Source organism: Hypomesus transpacificus, chromosome 23 (genome assembly GCF_021917145.1).
Source record: "Hypomesus transpacificus isolate Combined female chromosome 23, fHypTra1, whole genome shotgun sequence".
Taxonomy (NCBI): domain Eukaryota; kingdom Metazoa; phylum Chordata; class Actinopteri; order Osmeriformes; family Osmeridae; genus Hypomesus; species Hypomesus transpacificus.
In genome coordinates this window covers 18679624-18703265 of record NC_061082.1, presented here as the reverse complement: position 1 = coordinate 18703265, position 23642 = coordinate 18679624, and the positions used below count along the sequence as shown (strand labels likewise).

Here is a 23642-nt window from a genome sequence, read left to right as displayed (position 1 = left end):
TGTTTTAATGCCATGCTAAAAACAAACGGCCCGTTGGTCTATGAGCAGGGGAAGAAAGTATCAAAACTAGGGCAATCAGGGACAAGAATGACCCTGCAGACTGTAGACTCAGGGCACTCAACGTATAACCCAATTGCCTTGCACGCAAACACATAGGTTAGCCTACCCAAATCTCTTGTTGTAGCACCACCATGTGGACAGATGTTACTGTTATCTTTGTAAGCAACATTGTCCTGTTTCGTGGCTTTCATCGTGGTAATGGAGGATCTATGATCCGTGAAAACAAAGAATGACCATTTGAAAAAAACACATTGGATTATATAAACTGTATCCAGCAGATTGTTACTCAAGGTCGGTAGATCTCAACTGTATTTCAAAGGGCGCTTAACAAGAGGGAATCTAATTGTGTTGCCAACATGAACTTAAAAGTAATATCCAGCATTCAACTATTGGCTGTTTTAATAAAGGTTAGATCACTTCATCTCAATTCACTCTCTTCTCACAGTAGGCTAATTCACGATTTCAACTCTATAATTAAAATGACTCAGCCAGTATGTTTGCCCTTTCTTGAACAATCTAAAATCGTCAATCCAAAAGTGATTGGAAGCGTTTAGAAGTTTGTGTCTGTGTGTGTTTTAGTGAGACAATATCGTTGTTTTGTTTCACAAGCAGATACTTTTCAGTATCTGCCATCCAACGTTAACTGTAAGAGACGGTTTGGTCATGGCAATGAAACTGAATTAGGCTACATAGGGACTGCGCCCTCTGCTGGCTGGGGACAGAATACCCCAAAGAATCCAAATTATACCGCTGTGAGAATGTTCAAGTTGAGTTAGCTCTAACAGTAACGGTTTGACTTTACCGTTTAGGTATTGGCATTGGCTATTACAAAAACACCTCGTTAAATCCACTAAGTCTAGCGACCCTTGTTTGTCAGACATGCAGCTGCATGTAAAGTAGCCTAGCCTACAATAATCTACGTTACATCTCGCAATAATATTTGATGATTCGATTCCTCGAACTGATTTTGTTGACCTACCTATAGTTATCTAGGCCTACGTAATATTATTGGAAACAAAGCAATATAAGGGAGCATGCAGTTGAATCATTGAGACACGATTCCCCTTTGCCTCCCTTCTGTCCCGTCATTTGTTACATCTTCTTGGACATCAGGTAGCCTATTCGCGTGTAGGATATTTCCTCACGATCATGAAGCAAGCTTGGAATGTATGGCATTGACATTTTCAATTAAGCAGGCCTCAATGTTAGCAGACGTTTGTATGGGGGTGGAGATGATATAGGGCCCTTTGGCACGAGTGAAACAGCAAATTTTGAACCAGTACATGCAACAACAACAAAAAACGATTCGTAATTAAGGGAGAGAGAGAGAGTTAAACAGACATAAGGTGTGTAGATGCTTATGACTGAGGTTCATGTATGCGTTCAGGTGTGTGTTTGGCCTATCATTTACCAGTTTTGGAAAGAACAACAGAACAGTAGGCCTACTTAATTGTGGATTGCCTTCTCTTTCCTCGCTTCAAGTAGACCAAGCTCAGCAGACACCAGGTGTGGCCTAGATATGTACTCTCACTACTAGTGCAGCAATGATCGTGTCACTTTGAACACATATTAACCCAAATTCAATGGTCTCTTTTACATTTCTCCATCCTTTCACCGTCTCCCCATATGCCCAAATTGAAACGCTAAACAAATGGACTAGACCAACCACCGCTAATAGGTGTTGTAAAACTGAAATAGTTTTAGAGACTCTCCGACCGCGGTACAGTAAACTTACTTCAATGCACTCTTTCTTCAAGATGAGAAAGAGGAGGAATGGAGCCATCATCCTTGCCATGCTACATTAGGAGAATCAACACTGTGGCTCGGCCAGGCCAGGCGTGGCTACCCTGAGACAAGCACAGTTCCCGTTTTATCTCCACTCATGGGTAAGGCTCAGTGTCCTCACTGTCTGTGCTTGACCAGTTCCCTTCATGGGGACTATCTTGCCACTGAAATGTAAACACAAGTGAATGTAAAGAGGCATATTCAGAAGACACTGTGTCCCATCCGACACCTGCATGTGCCTTCGCTTCTCTGTTTTTTTGCCACAAATGATATTCCTTAAGGGAACACCCCACGGTGTCCTTTCACACGGCCTGTATTTTTCAAATCTTTTCCTCTCCTTCTCACAGTTGGTTTGCGGTGCCACTGAAGTCATTAGGGTCACGCACTCTCCTCCATAGCACTTTGCCAGCAGTGTCGAGCTGAAAAATGGAGCGCTCTGGACTGGAGGGGTCTATGAAAGGAGATATCTTGACACAACCATTTGTTTGGCTCAGGTGAAAACAGCCAGACAGCAGCGCAGTCTCTGCTCCGCCACGGCAGCGAGGCTAACACAGAGGCCATCCCGATCCATTCCTCATCTCGCACTGCCTCGCGAGCGTACTTTCGGTCATGTAAAAGTGGACGGAACACCTTAACTGTATCATAACAGTACTGTGAGAGAGAGAACCGCCTAGGGGGACTTGCCTTTGGCGCGTAAGCAAAATCTCCCGCGATGGTTCAACAGCAGAGATAACGTTGCGGTGAAATGTGCGGACATGAAGCAGTGTGTGTGTGTTTGTGTGTGTGTGGAGCAGGAGTACAGGAGGGTAATGAATTTGAATACGAGGCACCTTGAGTGTCGGTCTGCAGCTCAGCCCTGCAGGAAATGAATTGCCCTTTATTCAACATTACAAATTGCAGTGGAGACACAGCGAGGAGGACCACAGCTTGGAGGAAAGTGACAAATGGATTTAAAGTAGCAATGATTCGCCTTCAGAATCCTGCTGAGCAAATCCAATAGATTAAATGACAGGGGAGATTAGGTCATAATTTGTGATTCTCAATTTGATAAACATAACGTGGTTAGCGGGTAATGAATATGTCTTTTTCTGTCACCATTACATCAAATTAGGTGCTAGATTACGTTACGTTAAATTGTTGTATTGCAAATGATAATCTTGAGGGTAGCATTTAGGAGAGGGCGTGTGTGTGGGGAGTAGCCAGGCTAGAACCGTCGAGTTCTTTTGGTCACGGTTTGGAGACCTCGCTGTAATATCCATGACTTGCAAAGTCCTCTGCAGCAAACTGGGCCTCACCTCCCTGACATACAAACACAGCAGTCTTCAGAAATCCTGTTTAGCATAAGTCTTCATGTCCTACTTTTCCCAACACCTTCAACACGCTCAGATGTGGATTGAACCAGACGGACTCGAGATAAGTCGCTTGGCAAGGTCAGGATACCGCCGGGAGATAAATCTATCGCCGTCTGCACGGCTGCGTTAGAGCAAACCTGTACTAGTCATGCCTCGCACCGGCCTGCCATAGCTCCCCAGCAGTGGGGACTGGCCCTGTTGAGTAATGGAGTGTTGGAGTTCAGTAATGAGACTGTTTACAGGGCGTGCTTGTTTCACATGAATCAGGCCCAGTATGTGGTTACGTAAATACAAGCTTTTGCCCCGCATGCAGCCAGTCGGGCCCTCTGTCTCTGCGCAGGAAATGGAAGGCAAATTCCTGTGGAATGAATGAAGAGGAAGTTTGCGAGTGGCAGCTTACCGCAGGATCCTCCTGGTAGGAGAGGGTGGAGGAGCTGTGGGCCTTCCTCTGGCGTGGACCCGGGCCAGGGCTCAGTAGGTGAGACTGATGGAATAATAACACACATCCTGAGTGTTCTTTTCATTAGCAGCACGGTTTTGTGTTTTTCATCATCGTGCTGTGAGGAACGGCGAGACCCTTATTTCTGAGCTGGACAAATTACTCTTTTCCCTTTGGGAGAGGCAGCTGGGTTCAATATTGGTGTGTGTGTGTCTGTGGTTGTGTGTGTGTGTTTGTTGTTCTGTATGTGTGTGTGTGTGTGTGTGTGTGCTTCCATGTTTTTTTGGGAGGTCGATATAGGGATTTCCGGTGCCCCTGCTTGTGGAAAAAGATCATTAACCCCAACATGTTCACAAAGCCATGGATGACTGTTAGTGAGTATAGAGTTAACAAGGACAGCTCGCTGGATCCTTTTAATTTCCTATTGGCATTGGGTCTGTGCCCTGCGTTTCTCTTCAAAGTGCCTCTGTTCATTGAGATGAGCGGTTTGGAAGCAAAACCTGCATATATCCGCTGTGTAAACCCATCCATCCAACTTGGTTGAGGAGAGGTGAAGGTATGCTGGCAGACAGTTTTTGGAATGTGTTATTTATGATTCATATTAGCCCTTAACTCACCTAATCCCAACTATTAAGTCCACCTGCAAACACATCAGCTCCCAGGTGCCCTATTTTCTCAATTACTAATACCATTAGTCAGCAGATTTCCATTTACCCGGACAGCCTTGCCTTTTCGACACCAGCTTACATCCAGTTTCGTGCGGATTTTCATGGAAATTCTTTCGACGGCTGCATTTGCTGTAAGTTCACGGCAGACCTGCCACAATCTGGTACCAAAGACTTCCAGCACCTCTTTGATCGACCAGGCCTGAGTGATGAATCTCTCTCACTCATGCACATGCTCAGGGTTCTTAGTAAATAGAGTCCTTGGGGTTATCCAGCCCAGTACCAGTACTACAAGCATCGCACAGTCTGTTGGAAATGACATCACCTTAAAAGCAAACGTGCACGGGTGTGTGTCGTTTACAGCCAATCACATTCTTCGGAGTTTAGTGGGCTTTGTGACATTGTTCAACGACTTCCCCCAGAAGCAGGTCACCGCTCCCCATGTTGAAGCTGTCGCTTCCTGGATAGTAATTCAGTTGAGCGGGCAGGTCTCATCTCCCGTGGCCAGCGATGCACGTCCGAACGGAGGGCATGCTGACGGCTTCACGAGAGTTTGAGCAACAGGTGTAAGGAGCTGAGCCAGGAACTCTCCCAGTCGGCTGTTGTGCTGCACACAATAATGCAATTCTGTCAAAGACGCCAGACAAGAAGCGGGAACAGAAAGACTCTCCCGACGTAAGAGAATTGTCTGAGTGAACAAAAGCCAACTGTCCTGTAAAATATCCGCCGATAAGTAGGATGACAGTTCGGCCTGGGTCAATATATTGCTTCTCATCATGATCATCAAAGTGCAATCCATCTCGTCGTGAAAACACTAGAGACACTTTAATTACAGCTGATAATGCATTCATCCTGTCAGGCCGAGATGATAACCAAGCCATTTCCACTGCAGTCATAGACAATAGTTGTCAGCGCGCCTGTGTTAAATCAAAGCCGTTCCTCATCCAGTCCTGAACATGCCCGTCTAAAAGATGTAAAGACGCCTTGGGAGAATAAACTGTTTATAGTTTGTTTACTGTTGTGCTATCTCTCTGAGGACGCGTCGCTCGTCTGGATTGGTTTACGAGGCGGCCTCATTTCAACAGGTCTGTTCTGTGGAGAGCCAAATGGTCAACTGTTAAAGAGAATTCACTTTGTGCCTCTTCCTGTGTCATTAGGGTGTTATGTTCAGTAACTGCGTCTTGAATTGCACCATCAATATGAATAGAGCCTCTTCAGCAGACTCGCTGGCCTTTTCGGGAGAGAGACCGTTTCGACGAGGGGCTCCGGTAGTCTGTCTTGTGTTTACATTGGCTCTCGTCTGAGGGGAGATCGTCTTCACATAGACCATCAAGTCCAAATTGGTTTCGAATGGAGTGCTGGTGACTGACAAGAGATTCCAGATGATGTGTCGACGCTGGAAACATCCTTTTAAACCCCGGCAAAGGCCTCATCCACAACCCAGCAGCTAGAAAGAAGAGGGAGGCAGATGGCTGAGCGGTTAGGGAATCGGGCTATTAATCAGTAGGCTGCCGGTTCGATTCCCGTCCATGCCGTGCCAGATGACGTTGTGCCATTGGGCAAGGCACTTCACCCTACTTGCCTCGGGGGGAATGTCCCTGTACTTACTGTAAGTCGCTCTGGATAAGAGCGTCTGCTAAATGTAAGAACTATAGAACCTGTGAAATAGTCTCTGTTTTCTTGCACTGTGTCGCTGCAAGTGCGATGTTGTGTTGGAGGAAAAGTGATGTGGTGTTTCGAATGTGTGTGGAAGTGCTGTGGAGTGCGACACCCCTTTGGGATCGAGTACAGATGGAGCAATTAAAGCAGAGCCATAACTATCCCCCTTCTCTGGGCCAGACATATTGGAGAACGAACAGGAACAATGCATCCAGTTTAGAATGTTTTACCGAACATCGCAGAAAACAATATAACTAGCCACTAGAGACAAAGCAAATGTGTGAGTCACGATAAAGAAGAATCTGTCAAATGTTCAGGGATTTCCTCAGTGTAAGTTGTGAAAGGCCCAGAACTAGCGTTCACACACCGTGAAGCATAGTTGACACGTGTGCCGACAGACGCTATTTCACATCAGCTTCCAACTGGGTAGGAAGATTATGTTCCGTACTTCATTCAGGGTACGTATTTGCGGCATCCCAGTTTTCATTCCTTTGAGTTTATCCAGCCTTGTCCTGGCGTTGTGGGAGCGCATCACGTTTTGAGCAGCGTGCGCTAACTAGATTGAAGATTGTCGACTCATTGTCATCCAAATGCTCGCGAGTGATGTTGTGCAGCCCCCCTGGCGAGTCACAATCATCGATTCCTAAACCTGCGGTTCTGGCTGAAGCGAAGGCAGTGTCTTCCTGCGGGGGAGCCTTGCAGAGGCAGCTGGCGTTGTCTTCCTGCCCATGGTGTTGGACACGGCGGCCATCTTAACCTCGCCAGGCTCGTCTGTAACAACAGGGCGACAGCAGCAGGAGGGAGTCGATGGGAAATTGCATTTTCTCTTCTCGCCGTGGGGTCTCAGCCCTCCCTCCCCCCTCTCCCCACTCCCCCGCCCTCCCCCCCAGCAAGCAACCTGCTGGTACAGAGGGAGTCCGGAAAGTTGAGCTTGCCAGTTGATCGTGTTAGGTTATAATTAATACAAAAATCAAATCTGTCCTCCCTTTGCATTTACCCTGATGCGATTAGCGTTTGGCTGATGAACGTCCCCGGGTGTGTGGGATGTCACAGCATTACTGTGCTAGGCTGCCATTCTGCCAGGGCCACGTTTAGAGGTTGACTGTTGACTCCACAACCAACTCCCTCCCAGCCTCCCTGCCTTCCAGCCCCTCATTTCCTCCAAGCCTCCCTGCCTTTCTTCTCCTCAGGCCTCAGCCTCCCAGCCCCTCATCTTCCCAGCCTCTCCCCTCCCAGCCTCTCCCTCTCCTCCCAGCCTCTCCCTCTCCTCCCAGCCTCTCCCTCCCCTCCCAGCCTCTCCTCCTCCCAGCCTCTCCCCATCCCAGCCTCTCCTCTCCCAGCCTCTCCCCTCCTAGCCTCTCCCCTCCAGCCTCTCCTCCTCCCAGCCTCTCCTCCTCCCAGCCTCTCCCTCTCCTCCCAGCCTCTCCTCCTCCCAGCCTCTCCTCCTCCCAGCCTCTCCTCCTCCCAGCCTCTCCCCTCCCAGCCTCTCCTCCTCCCAGCCTCTCCTCCTCCCAGCCTCTCCCCTCCCAGCCTCTCCTCCTCCCAGCCTCTCCTCCTCCCAGCCTCTCCTCTCCCAGCCTCTCCTCCTCCCAGCACCCCCGCTGCCACCCCCCCCCCCCCCAGAAGCAGATGGCTGTTTTATTCCACCTTCCATATCCAACACACACAGCCCCCCCCCCCTCCCCCTCCCTTACTCATTCTATTAGAGCAATTAAAATAGGCTGCTCGGGGTGGACAAGGACAGTAACCTGCTTGTCTGAAGGCTCAAGGCTGCCCAGTGAACATGCCCTCACGACAGACCTTGACTGGGTCGAGCTGGTGATCTCTCCTGTCCTGTGCTGTCGGCTGTGTGCAGCTACGCCGCGTGAAGGGGAACATGTTGTCCCACATGTTGAAGTGGTTAGGATGGTGTACCAGCACTCTCCATTCCTATCATACCATACATTTTCCCCACGGCAACGCTGGACTCATTTCCTCATTAAACAAATGAAGCCAACTGTGGGCGTCTTAGTTGGCCCTGAGCATCTGCAGGTGTTACCCGTTAGCCGGCTGCATCGCAGGCTCAAGTTATTATTAAAAGTTGGAAGTTAGGAAATGCTGACTTGTCACCGTTTGACGAATGATTATTATGATCAGGAATTTTCTCCTCATCCGGCAGACGATTCAAGTCTTCTTTTTCATTTCCTGGTGGACGGTCTCAGCTCGTGTCGTACCCAGTTTACCCAGCCCGCAACACCTCTGCTGGTTTTATTAAACCCAGAATTGATCAGGAGCGAGATGGTTGATATTCCAAACGTTCTCCTCAGTGCTCAAACGAGTGGCTGTTTGTGAGATGGGAGAAGCAGCAGGCTGTGGGTTGATGGGACGGATAACGGGAAGGAGGAATGATTTCCTCATTCTAGCTCCTTGTGTTTTCTCCCCTGGTTTGATTACTGATTCCCTGTTGAGTGAGGAATAGTTTTTCACGTTTTCCTGGTAGGATTTTTATGCAATCGTCTTATTTGCCTCTAACTTTGTTTAGCTCCTATAGTTTATCAAGTCTTGAATTTATTTTGGTCATACAAAAGTAATAATCTTCAAATTACTTGGGGAATGAGAAGGGTTCCCTGCTATATTGCTATGCTGAAGGTTTATTGCAATGCTCACTGGAGTATGAATTAATTTGCAGAACCCAGTCAGGATATTAATGAACAATTATTTATCACAAATCTGCACCATTCATACCATTTACTGCTTGACATCTTACACAATTATAACCCAAATGTTAAACAATTCGTTCTGTCATAAAATGATATGGAAATTCTGTCATAGCAATATGAGATGACTTACACTAAAAGGGATTTTTGTACATTTCTAGTTTCAGGATCAAAATATGAATGACATAGTTTGGTGTTCATCTTAACTCAAGTATTCCAGCAAAACGATTCCCAATACTTGATGATCTCATCATTCTAGGCTTTGTCAACTTTGGGTGAGCATATATTAGACAGGATCTGCACTGCAGGAAATATCACACACAGAGATATATAGTGAGGGAGAGAGACACAGAGAGAGACAGTAAGAGAGACAGAGATAGAGAGAAACAAAAAGAGAGACAGAGACAGATAGAGAAAGAGAGAAGGACAGAGAGAGAGAGACAGGGAGACACAGTAAGAGAGACTGAGACAGAGAGAGACAAAGAGAGAGACAGAGACAGATTGAGAAAAAGAGAGAGACAGAGAGAGACAGATAGACAGCGCCTCTCCACGTGCACGGCCCGACCTCCGTCCTTCCCAGGACCCCTGCAATCCCTCCACGTGGCCCGGGAGCAGCCGTCTGTCTGGGGGAGCAGCCGTCTGTCTGGGGGAGCAGCCGTCTGTCTGGGGGAGCAGCCGTCTGTCTGGGGGAGCAGCCGTCTGTCTGGGGGAGCAGCGTGCTGGTGCTCCCAGTCAGCCTGGAGCCCAGGCCCTCTCCCCTGGCTCCCCCTGCTCCCCTCCGCAGCCTCCGCCGCGCCGCGCGGGCCTGCAGCCAGCGCTCTGGAGGGTGACCACTCTCATTAGAGACGTCGTTACAGGAACTACAGAAGCCTGGCCGTAGATCTGCTTCAAGTTATTGTGACTTGGATTGGGGCTCAATTCGTCAGATGTAAAAGCTGTGTAGCGGTGAGGGGTTGTTGCAGAGGTGTGTGTGTGTGTGCTTCACCGTCTCTGTTTTTTACTACTCTCCGATCTGAAGCCAGCACACCGATCATATGAACAGACACTGGCAAACGGAATCCCCTCTCACAGAGGGAACAGCACAGTCCCGACACAGTTATGAAACGACACGGCGCGACTGTCACGGTGCGTGACGTGACGAGGACGAGGCTGAACGTGCTGTTCACGCAGCAGTCGCTGGGGCACTGCTTCACACGGAGGACACGGACCTTCAGCGAGGCAGGGTCGTCTAGGTTGATAGCGCACGGTGGAAGGATTGCGTTTGTGTTGCATTCAGTGGATCGGTTTACTCCCCCCGATCTCTTTGATGACTGATGACTTTGAGGCGTTCGTAAACATGACTTGGGGGATGTGGAGGGGGGTGGGGGGGCGAGGGGGGGGCGGGGTCGCCTCATCTCCCAGCAATCAAGGTTTGCATCAGCTCAACTGGTGTTGGGGGGGGGGGGGGGGGGGGGGGGACAGGATGCGCTGCAGATGGGGGGACGAAAGCGCTCGGGGGAATTCCAAGCGTTGCCCCTCGATGGGGGCCGATGTGTCCGGCTGATGGATGTGGGAAGCTGGCTGAGGACATCAGCTCTGCCTGTCTCCGCGGGCCCTGGGCCCCTCTCACAGCCTGGCCCCTCCGATGCGGACTCACGCTCTCCCGTACCGCGGGAAGTGCTGATGTAGAGAATGATCCTGTCTGGACGACCCATCATTCGTCAGGTGACAGCTTTGTGTAATTATGACGCTTTATCAAGTCAGCAGGGACGTCATTATCTTTGTTTTGATGATCACGTGTTTGGTTTCAGTCCACTCAGCAGTCGTCCAGTGCCTCCAAGGCCACTCCTTCAGCAGATGGACGGACTCGGGAGCCCCTACCCTCTTCCTGTTTGAATGCATCACTTCCTGCGTTCACGCCTTATATATGTAAACGAGCCGTTCATCGAGCTCGGATGCGGTAATTCTAGCGGCGTGATAAACATGGGCGCGTTTGCGTTCTTTTTCTCCACGCACAACAACAACGACAACAAGAAGAGATGACATTTCAAAACACAGTCGTGCTTCCGTCACTTTCCTCCGCCAACCTCGTCTGTCATCCTCATCCTGGAGCCGGGAGGAGGCAGAGGTGTGTGTCTGCGGGGGAGGGGGGGGCTGGCGGCGGACGCTTCTGATCCTGTGTCCCGCACCGTGGAGAGATGAAGGAGCACTGGTGTATTGGGGGGGGTAGAGAGAGAGAGAGAGGGTGGGGGGGGTAGAGAGAGAGAGAGAGGGTGGGGGGGGGTAGAGAGAGAGAGAGAGGGTGGGGGGGGGGTAGAGAGAGAGAGAGAGGGTGGGGGGGGGTAGAGAGAGAGAGAGAGGGTGGGGGGGGGTAGAGAGAGAGAGAGGGTGGGGGGGGGTAGAGAGAGAGAGAGAGGGTGGGGGGGGGGGGTAGAGAGAGAGAGAGAGGGTGGGGGGGGGTAGAGAGAGAGAGAGAGGGTGGGGGGGCGTAGAGCGTGTTGCCATAAAATATTAACGACTCAGAGGCCCCAGCCACATGACAAGATGAATGTAATTGGCCCTCGCAGCTCTACCCGTGCATGTTAATGAGATGGGCTGGTATTTAAACCAGCCACTCCCCAGCCTCCCGCTCCCCCAGCCTCCCAACCCCAGCCTCCCGCTCCCCCAGCCTCCCAACCCCAGCCTCCCGCTCCTCAGCCTCCCAACCCCAGCCTCCAGCTCCCCAGCCTCCCAACCCCAGCCTCCCGCTCCTCAGCCTCCCAACCCCAGCCTCCAGCTCCCCAGCCTCCCAACCCCAGCCTCCCGCTCTTCAGCCTCCCAACCCCAGCCTCCTGCTCCCCCAGCCTCCCGCTCCTCAGCCTCCCGCACCCAGCCTCCTGCTCCCCAGCCTCCCGCACCCAGCCTCCCAACCCCAGCCTCCCGCTCTTCAGCCTCCCGCACCCATCCTCCCGCACCCAGCCTCCCGCTCCCCAGCCTCCCAACCCCAGCCTCCCGCTCTTCAGCCTCCCAACCCCAGCCTCCCGCTCTTCAGCCTCCCGCACCCAGCCTCCCGCACCCAGCCTCCCGCACCCAGCCTCCCGCTCCCCAGCCTCCCAACCCCAGCCTCCCGCTCCTCAGCCTCCCGCGCTGCGGTCCAGAGACGTTTTGTCAGAGAGTTTTGTTAGATCATCATTTGGCCTTTTTGCCGTTGTACTGATATAGAGACCGTTTTAAAGAGACAGGAGAGCATGAGGAAAGAGAGAGGGAGACGTGCCGGAATCGAACCTAGGCCCCTGCATCATATCCCCAACTGTATTGGTGTGGTATCCTCCTGGTGACCCACTAGGGCACCACACATCTCTGCTTGTCAACTCGTTCTCAGGAATTAATTGTAGGGCATATTATTATGGATATGATGATACTATGCCCTGCCTACGTTAGATGTGCTTAAGCCTAAGGGGAAATGACGTTTGGCGCGCATTGATCGGGGAAAAGTGAGTGCTGATGTGAGGTGTTTGGAGTTGGGCTCCGTGTGGAGACCCGGGGGGGGCTCAGGAGAGGTGGACCCCAGCCAAGCATGAAGCTGAGTAACAGCAGCGCACCTGCACAGCGCCTGTCCTGCCAGACCAGCAGGCTCAGACCAGCAGACCAGCAGGCTCAGACCAGCAGGCTCAGACCAGCAGGCCAGCAGGCTCAGACCAGCAGACCAGCAGGGTCAGACCAGCAGGCCAGCAGGCTCAGACCAGCAGGGTCAGACCAGCAGGCCAGCAGGGTCAGACCAGCAGACCAGCAGGGTCAGACCAGCAGACCTGCAGGCTCAGACCAGCAGGGTCAGACCAGCAGACCAGCAGGCTCAGACCAGCAGACCAGCAGGCTCAGACCAGCAGGCCAGCAGGCTCAGACCAGCAGACCTGCAGGCTCAGACCAGCAGGGTCAGACCAGCTGACCAGCAGGGTCAGACCAGCAGGCCAGCAGGGTCAGACCAGCAGGCCAGCAGGGTCAGACCAGCAGGGTCTGGCCAGGCCGAGCTGACAGCCCTGGAGCAAAGAGCTGCAGGCTCCACAGAGAGGGCGACCACCTTGGGAGGAGCTGCTGGCTGCAAACAGCAGCTTGAGAGTGGCTCTCCGGGGACAGGCTGTGGGGGGCGGGGGGGGGTGGAGGTAGTTGGGTACTCGGCAACAATAAAGCTGTTGTCTTAAAGGGGCGGAACACCAATGTGAAGTTGGTCGGGTGGGTGGTTTGCATGGTTATGAATGTGTGTATGCCTGCCCTGCACGCACACGTCTGTGTGTTTGTGTGTATTGATGCCTTGCATGTGCACGTGTGTGTGTGTGTATTCATGCCCAGGACGCACACATCTTGTGTGTGTGTGTGTGTGTATTCTCACCCTGCACTCACACGCCTATGTGTGTGAGAGACGTCGCAGGATCCTGACTCCACTGAGGTAAATCCCAGTTCCTCCAGAATCCCGCAGCTCAGTCTTGTGGACGAGACGACTCAGAGAGCCAACTCTGTAGTCTCAGTGTGAGTGCGGCAGATGGAGAGCCGTGTCACCAGGGCTTTCATGTTCCTGCCAACTCATGGCCATCATCAACGGCTCCTCATAAAAGCAGGCTAATGTGCTTTGTGTGCGGAGGGGTTAACCCCTGAGCTGACGGAGCCTGATGTGTCAGAGTGGCCCGGACAACAACGAGACATCCTGTGGGAGGTCTCCGGCCAACACAACTGTGTGTGTGTGTGTGTGTGTGTGGGTGCACGTCCGTGTGTGTCTCTGGGAATGTGTGTGAGCGTGTTTGTCATTGTTTGTGTCTCCGGGGCTGTGTAAGTGTGTGTGTGCTGGTGTGTGTCTGAGTATATATGCGTGTGCATTTGGTCTAGGAGGGACCTGCAGAGGAGGGGGGGGGGGAGGGAGGGAGGGGGGGGGGAGGAGGAGGGGAGGGGGAGAGGAAGAGGGAGGGAGGGAGGGAGGAGGAGGGGAGGGGGAGAGGAAGAGGGAGGGAGGAGGAGGGGGGAGAGGAGGGGGGAGAGGAGGAGGAGTCGGTAGGACAGATGGTGTCCCTCATGGTGGCTGTAACAAAAGAGGGAGTTAGGGGACTCGGAGGTGTAACACTGACAGCAATTACAGCAAATAGATGGGAAGTGGAGCTGCAGGCTCCTGGGAGCTCCACAGGGCGGGGCAGGAGGCAGGCCTCCCTCCACATCTGGCCCAGAGACGCTCACTCTGTGTGGGGGAAGAGGAGCTCACAGCCGGCCGGCCCGGCATGACACCCAGCCTTACCTATGTTCAAGGAAACACTGTCTGACCGTGTCAAAATGTCGAGGTAGTCGTCCGCTGGTACAAATTTGAGGTTTCAAGGTTTGAACCTCGACTGGATACACTGGTTGTAGATGTTGTGTACGAGTTAGAACAACACTGCATGAAGACCACCAGTAACATTTCGGCTTCTTGTTCTCTTGCCTGCAGGATTTTCAAGATAGTAAATTATTTTTGTCTCACTTGCTTCCGACCATTGATTTCCAAACGATTTTCACTGCCCCACCAAGGATTTGTAGCAAATGAATGAAGTAAGACCTCCCAATCAATATGAAATACATAACGCATTCACTGTGCACAGTCATAGCCTGCGGATTCAACGTTTTTTTATTTTATTTTTTTACTGCAAATGGAAACAAACACAGTTTCCATGAATACAATTATCTGGAATATTGACAGGCATCAGAAGCATTTGAATGTGCAAAACTTTATCGATGGCCCTCTGGCAACGTGTGCACCCTCAGCATCAAACAAAGTTTGTTGGTTCGTGCTGCCGTTCTTTCCAAAGCCATTTAGAGGGGCCGTGGAGGAGCAGATTCCATTAGCCTTGCCCTGTGGCTGAAGCAGTGAAATGCCATTTACAGAGCGAGCGTCTTCAACCCAAAACCTAGCCCTTTATTCTGCCATGCATTAATGACGAAGATGGCCTCTAATGAAACCTACGGCTCCCCGCCAAAATCAGCCATAAAGAAAACATTGGGGTGAGGGAGACCTTACAACCGTCCATTAAGTTCAGAAAAGTATCATTATTTTTACCCTGTAAACTTTCCCTGACTATGTTGCTGAGGTCTGGGCCCGTGGAAGACGGAATGAAGGCGGACTGTTCCGGATCTTTCCAGATAGACCCGGAGTGTTACTGAGGCTTCTGTTGAATCAGAGTGGAGCTTTGATAAACACTGATGGTGAAAGATACAGTGCCCTCCAAAAGTATTGGAACAGTGAGGCCAATTCCTTTATTTTTGCTGTAGACTGAAAACATTTGGGCTTGACATCAAACGATGAATGTGAAACCAGAGATCAACGTTTCAGCTTTTATTTCCAGGTATTTACATCAGGATCTGATGCACAAATTAGAAAATATCACCTTTTTGTTCGAACCCACCCATTTGTCACGTGAGCAAAAGTATTGGAACATATGACTGACAGGTGTGTTTTGTTGCCCAGGTGTGTCCTATTACATACATTATTCAATCAAAAAATACCACTGAATGTCTACACTCAGGTTCAGATTGGGTAAGATAGGTTTTGTCTATGCAGACTGTATTCAGAGGTGAAAACAACATGAAAACCGGAGCGCTGTCTTTGGGTGAAAAACAAGCAATTGTGAGTCTTAGAGAAGATGGAAAATCAATCAGAGCCATTGCAGAAACATTGGCCATAGCCAGTACAACCATTTGGAATGTCCTGAAGAAGAAGAAAACTACTGGTGTACTAAGTAACAGACGTCGAACAGGTAGACCAAGGAAAACATCAGCAGTTGATGACAGAAACATTGTGAGAGCTGTAAAGAAAGACCCTAAAACAACTGTTAGTGAGATCAGCAACAACCTCCAGATGGCAGGAGTGAAGGTATCACTATCTACTGTTCGCAGAAGACTTCATGAACAAAAGTACAAGGGCTACACCAGAAGATGCAAACCACTCATTAGCAAGAAGAATAGGAAGGCCAGGCTGGAATTTGCCAAAAAGTACAGAGATGAACCTCAAAAATTCTGGGACAAAGTTTTATGGACTGATGAGACAAAGATTAACTTTTACCAAAGTGATGGAAAGGCTAAAGTTTGGAGAAAGAAAGGAACTGCTCATGATCCCAAACACACAAGCTCATCTGTGAAACACGGTGGAGGTAATGTCATGGCTTGGGCTTGCATGGCTTCTTCTAGGACGGGCTCATTAATCTTCATTGAGGATGTAACACATGATGGCAGCAGCAAAATGAACTCGGAAGTCTACAGAAACATTTTGTCTGCCAATTTAAGGAAAGATGCAACCAAACTGATTGGCAGAGCCTTCATCATGCAGCAAGATAACGACCCAAAACACACTGCCAAAACAACAAAGGAGTTCATCAGGGGCAAGAAATGGAAGGTATTAGACTGGCCAAGTCAATCTCCAGACTTAAACCCTATAGAGCATGCATTTTACCTGCTTAAGAGGAGACTGAAGGGAGGAACCCCACAAAACAAACAACAACTGAAAGAGGCTGCAGTGAAAGCCTGGGAAAGCATCAAAAAGGAAGAATGCAAAAGTTTGGTGACGTCAATGGGTCACAGACTTGCTGCAGTTATTGAAAGCAAAGGATTTGCAACTAAATATTAAGTCTTATTCACTTAAATATGTTTTAAGTATATCTGTTCCAATACTTTTGCTCACATGACAAATGGGTGGATTCAAACAAAATGTGATATTTTCTTAGTTGTGCATCAGATCCTGATGTAAATACCTGGAAATAAAAGCTGAAACGTTGATCTCTGGTCTCACGTTCATTATTTGATGTCAAGCCCAAATGTTTTCAGTCTACAGCAAAAATAAAGGAATTCGCCTCACTGTTCCAAGACTTTTGGAGGGCACTGTAAGTGTTCGACCGAGGAAATGCCTATATATCATGGTGTAAGAGAAAGTCCTGCATTCCATACCCTCTTGAAGATTTACACAACAGGCATACGCAGAATGAGGAATCAGGTTTATATGATATCTAATGTAAATAAGGCAGACTTTTAGCCTGTGAGTTATGGCCCCCAGGACTGCTGCGTTTTTTCCCCTGTTGCATAAATTCATGAACAGTAAATCATGGAGTCCTGGAAAACAACAACACTACGGAAAAACAAAGCAAAGCAGAGAAAGATAATTAGAGAGAGAACATGTGTACCTAATCAACACTTTTGTTACAATTTCCCCGCGCGTTTATTTGCATCCACACCACACCAAATGAAAACTCCCAAAGTCGCACGCTTTACAAATGGTGATTCATACTGTATGCCAACTGTTTATTGGAGTTCAGTAATTCACAGATTCTTTTTTGGCAACGACTTTAACTACAGCGAGTGGGAGGTTTGTAGTTTCTAGGAGAGCTGAGTGGTCACTACTCCTGTGTCAATAAACCCTGAGAAGACAGGAATCTGAGGCCCGATCCAAACCAAGCAAGCACAAGCCTGCCATACACACATGCTCAGACCGAAATCAAACACTGTCCCACACACCTCCCGCTGAATCTTAATGCTGTGACTTTGTGTGCATGGAAAATCCGGTAATGTTGTTCGAAAACAAAATATCAACAACAACATTTGTTAACGCAATTCAGTGACTGGAAACTTGGAACCATGCAGAAAAGTTGATTTTCTAAATTCGAACATTTAGAAAGCTGGATAAGAAAAAAGGGGCTACCTTCCGCTAAAGATTGTGCGCTGGGGTGGAGATCCTGGTGGGGGGGGGGTGGCAGCGTATTAACCCTCGCTGACTGAAACTCTAAATATTCTCTGAAAACACAACATGCCTCAGCATTCAACCATAGAATCTCATACATGCAGTTCTCTAATTATAACGACCCAAGTAGGCCAACTCAAACATGCAGAGGAGCTTGTTGAAGTTGTTTTTACAATTTTCATAGAGGTTCATTTTTCCCATCGATTAAAATGTCAGAATTCACAAAATAACTCATAAATACATTGCTTAGCCTAGATGGTAGTTAGAGTCAACTAAATAGATCGTTATCATGATGTTTTCATTGTGATTCTTGACTGTGTCACTAAATAAGGACCTATACTTACAAGCAGTATAGAGAGTCTCTGCCTGCTCTTGCTGAATCCTGTGTTGACTAGTTTAATACCCCAGTCTGGGATGTCGCATACCCTCCTGCAGGTTTAGGACGACAACCATGAACTGTATAAAAAATCTGGATCCACTGCTACCATTGATTCATTCAAGAAATAACCAACTGAGAAAACCATATACACATTTGTCTCTCCTTTTGTCTCTCTCTCTCTTTCTCTCTCTTTAAATTGAATCATCATCAGAACTCCTAATCAAATGAAAGCAAATCTTATCAGATGTTTGAAGTCTTTAAAGAACTATTCAATATCCTCCATGAATGATTTTAATAGAGTAAGTCATATTTCAGGTGTCCTGTTTTTCAGATTGTATCACTTCTGAACATTTGTCACCTGTCAAATTATTTTCCCCCTGCATGTCATGTTCATTTGTCAAAACAGGCATTCCCGGAGTTGCCTACTGTTTCAGATCTACCTAAATCAGATTTGGGAAGATTTGTATTTGGATGTCATATTTATGGTAATGTTAGACTAATGAAATTGTGTGAAATCGTAAATACCATTTATCTAGGTCTTAATATGTTTAACGACATAGCGAGGAGGACTAATGTCTGGAGAATAACAGCTAGTGAATAACAGCAGTGGCACCCGGCTACCGTCAATGAACCTTTTTCAGTCAACATCATTAATGTGAATTAATCTGCCCACTGCTGCTGTGCTCTACAGAGGTAGATACTGTAGAGACATCCTTGGCCTTCGCTGCATCCGAATCACTTGCCAAGACAAAACAATGGCGGCTCCGTCTACAGGGGAGGGAGGGGAGAGATTAATGCAGTCAAAACCATGTTACCTGAATTTTTTAAGGGAATTTAACCTCCCCACATAAAGAAAGCTAGGCTTGGCCTGCCTCCAGATCACCACGGGCCACCGTTGTTCCAAGGATAGAGAGTTACTGCAGGCTCTTACCAGGTTTTTAACACGTTCATATTTCTGCAGTATAGTCTGATCAATGCCATGGAAAACCATTTCTTATAATTCTTCCAGCTACTTAGAGGCACATTTGAATTACGGGCGGCGTATCCGATGCACATTTATTCTTCCTTCTTGACGGTTTTATGGAACTCATTATCCGCTTTGTGGCCGTGGCTGTGAATGGGGAACCTGTGGGGGTTTAATGTGTAGCCAGCAGCTCCTCTACTGACCAGGTTTAATGTCCTCTCTCCGAGAGACGAGAAGGGGAGGAGAAGAGGAGAGGAAGAGAGGAGGTGAAGAGGAAGAGAGGAGAGGGCTCCCTAGTGCAGGGCTGCCCCTCTGAGCCCCCTATGAAAGCTGCAGCTTTCCCAGAACAAGCCCCAGACCCAGTCTTAGACCCAGACCCAGTCACAGACCCAGACCCAGACCACACCCAGTCACAGACCCAGACCCAGTGACAGACCCAGACCCAGTCTTAGACCCAGACACAGTCTTAGACCCAGACCACACCCAGTCACAGACCCAGACCCAGTCACAGAACCAGTCTTAGACCCAGACCCAGTCAGAGATCCAGACCAGATCCAGTCTTAGACCCAGTCTTAGACCCAGACCCAGTCTTAGACCAAGTCACAGACCCAGACCACACCCAGTCTTAGACCCAGACCCAGTCAGAGATCCAGACCAGATCCAGTCTTAGACCCAGACCCAGTCTTAGACCCAGACCCAGTCACAGACCTTGGCCCGGATGTTTATTGACCTCAGGTGTGAGCGTTCATTATAATGGTGTTAATGAGGAGCAGCTGTGTCAGGGGATGTGGTGTTATGAGGGGGGGGGGGGGGGTGTTGCCCCCTGTAGACCAGGCCTGATGGGAGGTCCCCCTCTCTATGTCTCTCTCTCTCTGCTCTCTCTCTGTCTCTCTCTCTCTGCTCTCTCTCTCTGCTCTCTCAGGAGACAGCACTGTTTGTGAATACTTACTCATCATACGCTATTAACATCTAAAACTGCCTCCATCGAGCCAAAACAAAGCCTTCTCTTACCCTGGGCTTTAAACAAAGCTTTCTCTTACCCCGGGCTTTGACTTATTAGCGGCTGCGCCTTTGACCGAGTATACATTTGTGCAAGTGAAATTAGTAACTGGTGAACTGTTAGAAATGATATACCCTTTTATTTGAAAGATTCACCTGAATTTCATTTAATGGGTTTAACTGGGTGTGGTTAATGTCTGTCACTACATCTCGAACATCAATCTTAGCGCCTTGAAGCTTTAAAGTCACAGAATGAATCGTCTTTAAGAACAGTTTATGTTCGCAATAGTAAAATCATTGTCCTTGGGTGCTCTTTTGGCGCGATGGCTGTCAAAGTTTCACACAAAGCATGTTGCAATACCCCAAACTCTGAAGAACACTAAATGCCCACTGCCATACTGGGGACATAAACATGGTTCCTTTGTGAAATACATTTGGCCCAAAAACATTACAACAAACAATATTGATTTGTTGCAGAACTAATGCCTCCCTTAAAGTATTCCCATAGAGCAGTCCAACACACAGGCCAGGCCAGGCCCCAACTGCGGATGAAACGGCCCAGCTTTGAGGTTGCCATCGTGGGTCCTCCAGCCTCCACAAACAGGCCTCTGGCAGTGAGTCCTCCAGCCTCCGCAGGCCAGCCTCTGGCAGTGAGTCCTCCAGCCTCCACAGGCCAGCCTCTGGCAGTGAGTCCTCCAGCCTCCATAGGCAGGCCTCTGGCAGTGGGTCCTCCAGCCTCTGCAGGCTGGCCTCTGGCAGTGGGTCCTCCACGAGGCCTCAGTCATCTCACGGTGGGCAATAACAGGCGTTACTCACCGTGGAGTCTCTAGTGGGAGCTTCCCTCCGTCCCTGGGACGACAATGCACACAGCTATGCCCAGAGTTGTCCTGTCTTCTACGGGTTTACGAGGTTGGCCTTCCCCCTGCTATTGAGGCAAACATAGGCTATCAAACAAAGCAATTTACGACCCAGGCTAAATTTGACCTTGGGTCTCGGTCAGAAACCAGACAATTGCTCTTTGAAAATGGAGGCTCAAGACTTGTGAGGTGTGTCGGTGCGGCTTAGACAGGTTTGTTTGTGGATTGTCTGGATTTACACAGAGCTATCGGTGCTTTTGAAAGCTTTTTTTTTCACTGGTATTTTCAGTGTAGATAACTGTCAGAGAAGTAACGCACGTTGAGGACTTCCTGGATGAATGGGGGGCCTCGGGGTAAGAAGTGAGGGTATTAGAGGGGCAGTAAACCCTGGCCCTCAGGCTACAGGCTGGCGGTGGAGCACAGCACCGCTGTTTCATCGCCTCACTTCCAATGGGAGGATTTCAGTGGGCGTCAGGGTTTTGATTGTTGTTCCTGGGGAGGGAATCCTGTGGCCTGGTGATGAAGTGGAGCTGCAGGGAATTCCTTATTTACTGCAGGGCTGGGACGAGTCTCACCTTACCGTCTCACACACTGACACACACCTCTCTCTCTCTCTCCACCTCTCTCTCTCTCCACTTCTCTCTCTCACTATCTACCTCTCTCCCCCCTTCTCTCGCCACCTCTCTCTCTCACTATCTACCTCTCTCCCCCCTTCTCTCTCCACCTCTCTCTCTCTCACTATCTACCTCTCTCTCTCACTATCTACCTCTCTCCCCCCTTCTCTCTCCACCTCTCTCTCTCTCTCTCACTATCTACCTCTCTCTCTCACTATCTACCTCTCTCCCCCCTTCTCTCTCCACCTCTCTCTCTCACTATCTACCTCTCTCCCCCCTTCTCTCTCCACCTCTCTCTCCACCTCCACCCCTTCTCTCTACATCTCTCACTTCCCTCTCTCTTTTTTCTCACCACCTCTCTCTCTCTCTTTACTTCTGTTGTTTTCTTCCTCCAGCCCTCTCGGTGTAACTGGGCTTTGTGCCACACAGGACACTGTTCTGTTTTCCTTACCTGCCCTTATTCCAAAATGGGAAAAACAAACAAACGCCACATGTTGCGTCATCATTCCAGAATGTTCCGTGGCCTATTCCCAGTGAGTACCAGCATGCCCTGCGTCAGTTCCCAGTCCCTTTCCCCCATCCACCCCTGCTCGTTCCCAGGGCATCCTGAGACAGGCTGGACAGTTGACCACTGGGACTAAGCAGAATACTACAGATGCTATCAGCTGTAAATATGACCACTTGCATCGGTGTAATGATGTTAGAGACAGACCTCCCAGTCATTGTTCCAAGGCTTCAAAATGCTAAATCTTAACTGTGTAGCGCACACCTATTAACTCTGTCGTAATTATGTGTTAATTACGCTCTGCTGGAATCGGAGTAATCGTGGCATTACTCCCGAGGTGTGGGCTCTTTGATGTAGTGTTACCAGAGAACACATTTGCCCAATTCCCAGTATTTACAAGGCTGAGGATGTAAGATATAGTAAGCATGAATGATGCCACATGAAAGAGGATTCTCCATCTCATTCTATTATATGGATTCTCATCACGTGTTTCCTTCAGAGACAAGGGCCTCAGTAATCTGTATCCTTTAGCGAGTGAACCCCACGGAGATGCATTAAAGAGATAAATTGGTATCATCCCCAGCTTGACAGAGCTCTCATCTGTCTCTGCTAGCCTCAATTGATCACCATTTATTTTATTTGTGTTGTTGCGTTGTTAGATGGAAGGAAAGCATCGCATTAATAAAGCTCTGATTATAAAGTTAAGCAGGAATGGTAGACTGGCGCTCAGGAAACCAGGTTCGGTGAGGGTCGTTTGACCTATCCTGTTACACTCTGGCTGAATACCGAACGAGCGCCGATCATTCACCGCAGCTGTAATTCATTTCCGAACAATTATCTTCCGGTTTGATTGCGTTCGGCTAAACGATTCCCGTCAAATTCCATCGGAAGAATCTCAACGTTTCTCTCGAGTCAGTTGTGTGGGAGACAATGTATTGAAGGTTTGCTTCTCATTTCTCATATAAGAATTTGTTTCACAGGGATAATAGCTGAGGACGAGAAGATGATTCCAGGTGTAGGTCTGTTTCACCCCAGAGCAAAGCATTCTACATGAATGGTTGTAGTAAACATCCAGCTGTCAGTAAAGATGTTGCAGAGTTCTGTGTTTGATTCGCTTTGACTGGTAGGCACCACTGAAGCAAAGCCGTCGAACATCAGAGAGGAATTTGTTGACCTAATAATGTAATAGAGTCGACAGTTTGGTGTGAAGGTTGGAGCGTTGAAACACTGTGGACTATTGGCCTTTTGATTTGAGCTTTATTGTAGCCACTACATTTATGGATTGTGATAATTAACGTAATTAGATGAGGAGATAGTCTAATAAAAAATGAGTTGATGTCACCACACAGCATATCCAAGTGATAAATAAACCAAGAAATGCAATGAATCAAAATGAGTGTAGGATTGGGCAGTACTGCTATGACTACCCTCCCCTAGCAGGAAGAATGAAATGATTAAGCACTTTGTACTGTACACTGCAGAACAGATTAGGTGACTGTAATTCAATTAATTCTGTGTATTTTCTTTTTTTTCCTCGCCCACACTTTCCGAAGGCTTCTGTGTACCGCTCTGTCGTGTCTGATTGCTGCCAGAATAAGAGCTCTGTGGGAAGACCTGTGGAATGGAGTCTGCCAAGAAGAATCGAACCAAGGCTTTAGTTCACGGGTTAGTCGACATAACTGTGCCACAGTGGAACAAAACAACAGGCCTGTTCATTTGGGTCAGTGTGGAGATCTAGGATGAATTCTAGCATACTAGGAATCTGCTGTGGGCAAAATACTGGGCTATGACCCGTCATTCTCTAATCAGTGAATGTATCTGCTCTACCTTGTATCATAGGGAAATTCAAATGTTAATACAATTCAGACCTTAGTGTAAATTACCATATTATTTCTAAAATGTATTCTTTTGGCAGATGTTTTATTCAAGGTGACATTGGTATTCACATTACAGCATGACAATATGCTGAATGT

General features: G+C 48.7%; 1 long non-coding RNA gene across 1 annotated transcript; it reads left to right on the top strand.

The window, feature by feature from the left end:
• The first annotated feature begins 231 nt into the window (after nt 1-231).
• LOC124485839 lies at nt 232-23642 on the top strand. The gene is made up of 3 exons (XR_006958096.1): nt 232-351; nt 1818-1946; nt 23223-23642. It is a non-coding gene; the product is annotated as an uncharacterized LOC124485839 (long non-coding RNA).